The sequence below is a fragment of the Ambystoma mexicanum genome, chromosome 5q, assembly GCF_040938575.1.
Source record: "Ambystoma mexicanum isolate Mex_15411 chromosome 5q, UKY_AmexF1_1, whole genome shotgun sequence".
In the NCBI taxonomy this organism is placed as follows: domain Eukaryota; kingdom Metazoa; phylum Chordata; class Amphibia; order Caudata; family Ambystomatidae; genus Ambystoma; species Ambystoma mexicanum.
Genome location: NC_090933.1, coordinates 537,913,605 through 537,922,366, shown reverse-complemented (window position 1 = coordinate 537,922,366; position 8,762 = coordinate 537,913,605).

Below are 8,762 nucleotides of genomic sequence, written 5' to 3'. Positions count from 1 at the left end.
AAGGTACAAATACTACCCAGAACCTATTCAAAATAAAGTCTAAAAACATATAAATGCCAACACTAAGATACACTCAGTCCAAATCAACTATTCCCAAAATACCAGCAAAGTCCATCGAACTACATAATAAACTTTAATCCACAATAGCCACCACCACAGAACACTCACTTTAACCAGAGTGGTACGAAGATGTTTATTTTTCCTTACATTTTTGGACATATTGCTTGCTTTCTACACAAGCTGAGGCTTGGTTCTGTTATGTTATTTTATGTAAAATTATGTTACACAATTTCATGTTGTCATGTTACTTTCTAAGCCATCCAGGCGTTTTGCAGGTACAGGAACAAAAGTATACCCTGTGCCCATTAGAAGACCAGATAGTAATCACCCCCTGGCCTTCTATGATAAGGGACTGCATCACACCATGTGGAAAATGGCCACTTTTATCTCTATACCAGCTGAATTAAACCATCAACCAGAAAGACAATTGGGGTGACCTATCAATGTGGGGTATGAACATTCGGGTGTGACGCCATCCACAAGGCCAACACATTTTTTGAAGCAGCTAGAAGGTGATACGTAATACTACACAAAACACCAAAATAAATAAATAATATGCATATAGTGGCTCAAAACGGGCATTCATGTTGAAAGCAGACCTGCGAATGTAAGCAGAGTTGACTCCAGACACCTGTTGGAAAGATGATCATTTTGCTTTTAACAGGACAAGATACATATAGGCCAGGTTGAGGAGGGTAGAAAAGGGTGGTTTATGCAGCTTAACTTTCAGTCTTATTCAGAGTGGCATCCAACTTTCCACATTAATAGAGCCATCAGGCCCCTAGCAGATGCCAAGAGCTTCTGGGGAACTTCGGTCCAGGGCATTGCTCCCACAGGAGCCACAGTTCACCGTCAATCATCAGTTAGAATGCCTATTGTTCCATCCAGCTGGCCTGCCTATATAATCTGGTAGTTTGTGTTCTTTCAGTGCCTGTTGAGCGAGTAGAAAGAAATGTGCTCTTCTGTTTCTTATGCATTGTTGCAGTACAACAACCAGAACATTGACAACCAGTTGTGGTGTAAGTACTCAAAGCCTGTTCAGCACTTAGTTAAAGGCTTGATCACATCATGCTCTAGGGAAAGGCTCTGAAGCATTTGGCTCTCAAGATGCTTTGAATAACACATCCAATCAGACCTAGCCAGAATAGTCAACGATTAGGGATAACCGGCGTTGTAGTGCAAAACATCTGTAGAGTCGCATGTTGCTGTTCTACGGTGTTGGGATGAAGCACGGCTGCTTCCCCTTTGCAGAATCCTTCCCTGTGGCCAGCCTATCTCTGTCAAAACAACCCCTTAGCATCGTGACACTGATCAGCATTAATAATCCATGGACGATGTGAATGTTGCTCATTACAAATACCTTTTAACATAAAATGGCATATTGATGTGATCTATGTCATATTTAAAGTTTATGTTTTGAAGTAGTGATAGATATTTGTAGTTGGATTAAATTTGCAAATATTGGAGAGATAGTGGATTTATATAGGTAGTAACTTTTTCAACTTATTTACTCTTTCTCTTGTTTTATGTGTGTGTAATTCTGCATGTATTATCAGTATTCACAAGCATGCTCTACTTGAATTTTGTTACTCTTCGTACTTGTCTTTGTGGGCGATTTTATAATGGGAAAACCCGATGAAAAAAAACAACATATTTTTAAACTCCAGTTGGAGATTCTCAAAACTGTTCTCTTATGCTTATCAGAGATCCACAAGAAATGTACAAGAAATGCACTAGAATTGTGTTTGCCTGATTCACAGACAGGCGCATCTACAAGATATACAAGCACACAGAATATATGTAAAATAAGGGCAAAAGAGGTGCAAAGAGGGCATAAAGCATGTCAAATTGCCAAATGAAGCATGCTCAAAGGGGTGCCCATCAAAAGTGAGACCAACTGCTCCAAAGTCCCTAAGCACAACATGATTTTCTCCCAAAAATTCCCATCACCATTTGTTTCAATCACAAATTCGAGCAAGAGCGACAAAAAAGTGGGCACGTCATTTGACAACCAAATGAAGTGACACACTTACCGCCGCCACAACACTCTACACAGTATTAAAGTAATTGCATGTTCCCCAGGGGTCTTCTATATCCCTGCTTCTTTTTAATCTTTACCTTCTTTCTCTAGCAGACCTTATCGATGATCATGTGTTACGGTTCTACACATATGGTGACGATACACATATTGTTTTTCATTTGGACTCCCCAGAAATTGAGCACCCTTAAAGCTCAGAAACTGCCTGGTGGCAATGTGGGAGTGGATGGCCATAAATTATCTTCAGTTGAAAGAGAGAAAAGAGAGATTACAGTAACAGGCTCGGTCAAAGCTCAAGCAGCCTGGACCACGAATTTCTGGCTAGAATCTCTCGGACTTTGTCCTACTCCCTGAGATCCATTACAAATATGGGTGTAAAAGTCTTATCCTCTGACTCCCCGGAGTTGCACATTTCTATGCTATTTAACTCAAGTTTCCTGAAGTTAAAATGTTTGAAAAAAAGACTGCAATTGTTCCTGGTTGAATCTCAAGCTAAGGTAGTGTCAGCATCCATTCTAGGATCCATAGATTACTGCAATAGTATCTACTTAGGCCAAACTGGCTTTCTAATCCAGCAGTTACAGCTACTTTAAAATGCTGCAGCCCGGTTGGCTTTAGGAGGTAATCATATTTTAAATTGGCAGGATCTGCTTTAGCAGCTGGGCACTGGCTGCGGGTGAACAGCCACGTTAAATTTAAAGATAATTTGCATGGCTCACTGGGCAATTCATCAGACCGGTGCTAAGTGCCTTCTGGCCCCCTATGTACCACCTAGAACCCTCCGGTCAGCGTCTCAGAAACTTTTGATAGTCCCTAGATTCCAGAGAACACAAACAGGAGGTCGAGCATTCTTGACTCTGGCACCTGCTATGTGGAACTCTCGCGCGGCTCTGTTACGGGAGATGAGTGACCATCTGGACTTTCGGAAAGCTCTAAAAACTCACCTTTTCTAAATATTGTTTTGATCTCAGGCTGTACGTAAGAGGTCCTATTTCATTTGCTGTTTCACCTCAGTGCGTAGATGCCTCAGAGCCATAGCCAGTGCTTTACAAATCCTGTTACATTACACTACATTACATGTTCCAGCAGAAAGACATTTCCGAAAATGGGGATCCAGGGGTCATTATGCTGCTGTATCACCTCATGGGAAGGAGGAAAATAATATATGGGGGAGAGTGCTCTCCATTGCACTGGCAGATGCAGAGGCCATGTTGAGATACTGCATTCAACCCAGGTAACAGTGTGAGGGGCCCTTACGGCACTTACCAAGCAAGGACATACAATGCCCTCAGTGAAGTTAGCAGCATCTTTCATTTCTTTGCAAGTGGTTCCTTCCAGAGAACCACTGGTATCACAGCAATGATATTGCCGCCCTCACAGCCAAGAGCCCCCCTCCATGTCGTCAATCTGATTGTGGCAGGCAATACATATGCATGCTCCTTGATGCGAGCAGAAGGTCAGGAAGCAAGTAGGCATTCTCTAACATTGCATGGTCCCTTGGGGTGCATGGAGTCATTGATTGCACCCACGTGTCTCCTAGACCCACTCTCGCAAGGTAACGCCTGTATAGAAACAGGCGACACTGGCATTCCATTAATATACACATGTTGTATGATGCCAGCAACAATATCAAAAATGTGAATGCGATCTACCTTGAATCCACATATGATAAATACATCTACCATCACCAAGTAATTACATTCCAATTTGAGGCAGCACAGTATGCCAATGCATGGTTACCTGGTAAGTCCTGACACACTTCTTCCCACAACCGTCCATATGTACATGTGGCATGACACTTCACTTGATGCCTTCCTCTTCTACAGATGCCAGACTTTGCCGCCTGGGGAGACACCTACGCGCTACTTTCAGGAACCCAGTGGGCAGAGGCCACCAGCAATTCACACGAATGCACATCTGGGGCCAGATTACAGAAACTTTGCACCAGTGCAAGGGCAAAGTTTGCACGGTATTAGCACTAGGGCAAAGTTTGCCCTATTTTTAAACACACTGGGACACATTAAAAAACCATTTCCCCTCAACAAGTGCAGTTTGGCATATTAGAAGCACTGGGGCAAACATTGCCCTAGTGCAAAAACGATGCATTTTCACTACATTTTTGCACCAGGGCAAAGTTTTCCCTAGTGCTAACACGGAATGGTATTAGCACTAGGGCAAACTTTGCCCTGATGTAAAAATGAAGTGAAAAGATATCTTTTTTGCACTAGGGCAATTTTTTACACAGGTGCTTATAGCATGCCAAACTGAACTTGTCATGGTATAATAGTTTTCTAATATGTTCCAATTTTTTTAGAAATAGGGAAAACTTTGCCCCAGTGCTAATACCGTGCAACTTTGCACTTGCACCGGTGCAAAGTTTCTGTAATCTGGCCCCTGGAACACTGAAGTCTCACTTCAGATGCCTAGACCGCTATGGAGTGCAAGTTAGAGATCAGTGGTTAGAGCATGTGGAGTGTGATAGCCTCGTGTCAGTGCGTGTGAAGAGACAGAAATAGCTGTGCATCTAGTTGCTGATATATCAGATACTGATTTAAATGTATATTTATTTTATGAATTTTAAGAACAAGTTGATTATGTAATGTCTTATGTGTTTCTAACGTTGACTTTTTAAGATTATGCAAAAATAAAGTTATTCATTCATTCATTGGGCGCTGCTCCGCACAGCCCATTGTTGGTGACTTTCTTTTACAACTCATATCTTGCAATGAAATGTGCATTCTCTTTGAGCTGTGTGTGTCTGTTTCAACATGACAAGATGAAAAGTTACAGATTAAAATGTTGTCACATGTTGCCACGTAAATTGCCTTGCAGTCTTAATTATTTAGAAGGTACATGTATCCTGACATTCTGCATCATCATATTATTTAACACTGAACATGTAATGGGACACATAAAGATAGTTGACCTTTTAAAAAACATTGCTGAATACTTTGAATGTTTCCAAAATGCAAACAGAAATCCCAGAATGGTAACTTAAAAGAAATATTGTTCTGAACCCTATCATTCTGGCATAACCTTGCCTACTGTGGAAAGGACTGAAGGAAATGTGATCTGCACATTCAATAATAACATTACTTGCATCAGTAGATCATAACAGAATCACTGGTGATGGAGCACTATTCATTTGGGGACAGATAATCTCACTATGTTGGGGAAACATGGCAAATTCCTATTTTGCCATCCTTTGTGCTCTATTGATGTGGTGCAGGAAGACATTGATTTTTGTTCCCTAAAATATTTTAAAATGTGCAGGCATCAAGGCGCAACAAGAAGACACATCAGACAACAAGGCTATTTCCTGAAGGTTGTTCCTAGTCTTAGATCTACAGACAGACTGTTCCATTTGACAGCTGCGGATATGGGGAAGGCTTTGGGATTCCCAGGAATTCCCAGGAAATAGGAATCGCAAAAAGTTAACACACTGCATAATAAGGGGAGAGAGCACGTGGGTCAGAATTGAATGCTTTCTTCCTTAAAACGTATCTCATGTAATAGTAGGGGCTTTCCTCATCCCTTTCCTCATCCCTGCTCTCTTGATGAGATCCATGCTCTGGACTGCTCTGTTTGGTGTTTGTAAGAAACATGGTTGATGGAGACTCCTGTGCTAGACGGGATCCATGTATGTAACTCCATGTGTGTAAATGTCAAAGCGCAACAGGGGTTTAAGAGGCAACCTTATGGGGGCCTTCTATGTGCTGTCAACGGTATTTCAATATCTATGTGTTACTCAAATAGCAGTGCAGTACTGCTTGTGCATTTGTGTTGGTGGATTTGTATTTTAAAGCTGACCGAAAACTTGTTTTATCTACAATGTTTACTTTAACCCCAGGACCATAGATATAGGAACTTTGCTGTCTGATTTATCTGATTTGTTTTTAATCCGGTCTATTGATAATGCAGCTATCGATGGCATCTTTGGGGATTTCACTAGTGAATGTTTGGAGTAGTTCTGGTATGTAAATGAGCAATGCTTAAATACCCCAGCAGTTTCGAAAGCCTGCGGTTGTCGAATTTCCAGTAAACTAGAAATATTGGGTGATAGACTTCCAAAATGTACTTGGCAGAATAGAGGTGAAAAGTCCACCCTCGAATACATTTTTATTTCAAGAGAGGCCTCTGCAAAGTGTAATTCACTGTCCATTATTCCAACTGAGAAAAGTGATCATTGCATTTTGGATTTAGATTTGTCTTTTGCTCGGGATGTGACCCCGGTTAGAAATGTGGATGTTAGAGTTGAAGCTAATGTCAATAACTGTTGACTTATATGAAGGCCAGGTCTGGGCACTCGATTCAACAGGATGATAGAGAAGGAATTGTATTCAAACAACTCAGTCCTCCTAAACCCTGAACATTGTATGCAAAACGGCCCGGTTCTACTCAGAGGATTAAATAGGGGCAGAGACCTTGACTCCTCTAGGACCAAGCCTGCTAGAAATGATCTCTTTGATCCGGTTGTCCAGGAGAAAAAGAAATAGCTGTGGTTTATTATTAAGAGTATATGGACCCGATTAATGGAAATGTGCGCAGAAATCACTGAGGGGCCCTGCGCCAAGAAGGACACTGCGCGAGCGTGAGTGCTGATTAAAAAATTCACGGGCCACGTACTCGTGGAATTTGCTGCACAAAGTAACTGTAGTCGCATGTCTTGCCCAGCACGCACCGAACACGCCCACACGCAAAGCAAAAACAGCCAGGACAGACAGCAACCTTTGCATGCTCCCCCAGGTGCGAATATACGCACCATTCAAACAGGCCTGAATCTCGGGGACCCTGCACAGGGTCCCCCATAACTGTATCCGGCACCCCTGGACCCTGCTAAACTGTGCATGCGCATCCTTAAGCTAGATCAGAACCCCAGTTGTGTACACACATCCCTATATCCGACTTGCAACACCACCTCTGCACTGCAATTTCTATGCGCAAGTGTACTTACGCCTGCCTTCAGGTGGCATATAGTATGAAGGACTTGCTTTCTATTTCCCGGCCGAGATTTTGCACAGTCAAATTTATGAATACCCTTTCGTGCCGTGCAATTGTGGGTGTGCGAGGGACTGCCTGCAGGCCATCCGTAGCAATGCCTACTTTATAGCAAGCTTTTCCCCATTTTTGGTGTTCCGCGCCCTTCCCAGCCCTCTGTGGAAGCCACGCTCATGCTCTGCATGGAGTCTCACGCAAGGCCCTCGATGGATCGCAGAGACGTCCCAAGCCTGCCTGAACTCCACGCAAATAAAGGCGAATGCGGATTTGTGTGCAGTTTTCCTTGCAAGTACCCTATTTTCCATGCAAAAAGTTACATGAATCAGGCCCCAAGTGTAAGGAGCACAGAGTGTGGCCCAGAGATAAGGCAGTAAAAATAAGCATATCAAAATTGGTTAAAAGTTACAAAGCAGTAATGTTATGCCATGATTAGATCATTGTGGAATAAGGATGCAAGTTCCTTCTGGGCTCTTTTGAAAGCTCTTGGGGTCCAGGTTTTGTTACAGTCCCAGCCTATACAGGAGAAGCTCTGGGGTGAGCACTTTATAAAGTTTTATGGAGGCAAAGAGCCCCATAACTCAACTACTTCGCTCAACATCAACATTTGGCGAATTGATCTCGATTATGAGACAATCCTGGAGCTCATAAAAATATGTAAATCATCTCGCACTATGGGCCCAAATCGTCTGTCAAACACCACTTTTAAGCTAACACAGAATTATGGGCAGAAGTTCTTCTGGGGTTGTTTAAGAATAATTTAGTAACACAGTCTCTGCCAGAATCACAGGGGCAATCCATGATTATTGTTGTCTTCAAAAAGGGTAACCAAATAGACCCAAAGAACTATAGGCCAATATCGCTGCTGGATACGCCAAGAAGGTATTTTCTGGCTTTGTTCTAATAGAACTTCAAGAATGGGCCATAAAAGCAGGTGGGTTTGTTTGTTTTCAGGTCAGGTTCAAAAGTCACTGCTCCAAACTGTTTTGCCTTAGGACTTCTTGCTGCGGAAGTCAAGCAGATTGGTAGATCACTTTTCCTTGCGGTTTTGGAGCTGTTGCAGGAATTTGATTGTGTAGACAGGGCAAAGCTCTGGGACAAAATGGCCTATAAGGGGTGCCCCTCTTCTCTGTTAAACATCTTGATTGCTCTCCACTCACGTACAATGATCAAAATGCATTTAGACCAGAACAGGCACTCTGTTAGATGGATTTGAACGCAGTGTGGCTTGCGACAGTGTTGTGTCCAAGCTCCATTTTTATTCAATGTTTACATCCATGGCATTGCAGCCTCTTTTACAAATGCAAGTACTAATCCTCCAAATTTGGGCCACGTGTGCCTCCAATATATGCTGTATGCCAAGGATTTGGTCATCTGCGATCAAACACCAGTTGGTCTTCAACATACATTAGCTGCTGCCAATAACTTTCTTTTATCTTTGGACCTTACTGTCAATCTGTGGAAAACAAAAATATGAATAATGGAATCGGTGCAGGCCAGAGGTGCTAAGTTACCTAAATTTGTTTTTATCTAAACAAATCATGTAGTTAGAAATGTAAACAATTTAAATATCTAGGCGTGACTTTTCAATCTATTCCGTCTAAATTGGAAGTTTTCAATAATGTGTGTTCTAATGCAAAGGGCAGCAGTCCAATTGGGGATCTTCGAC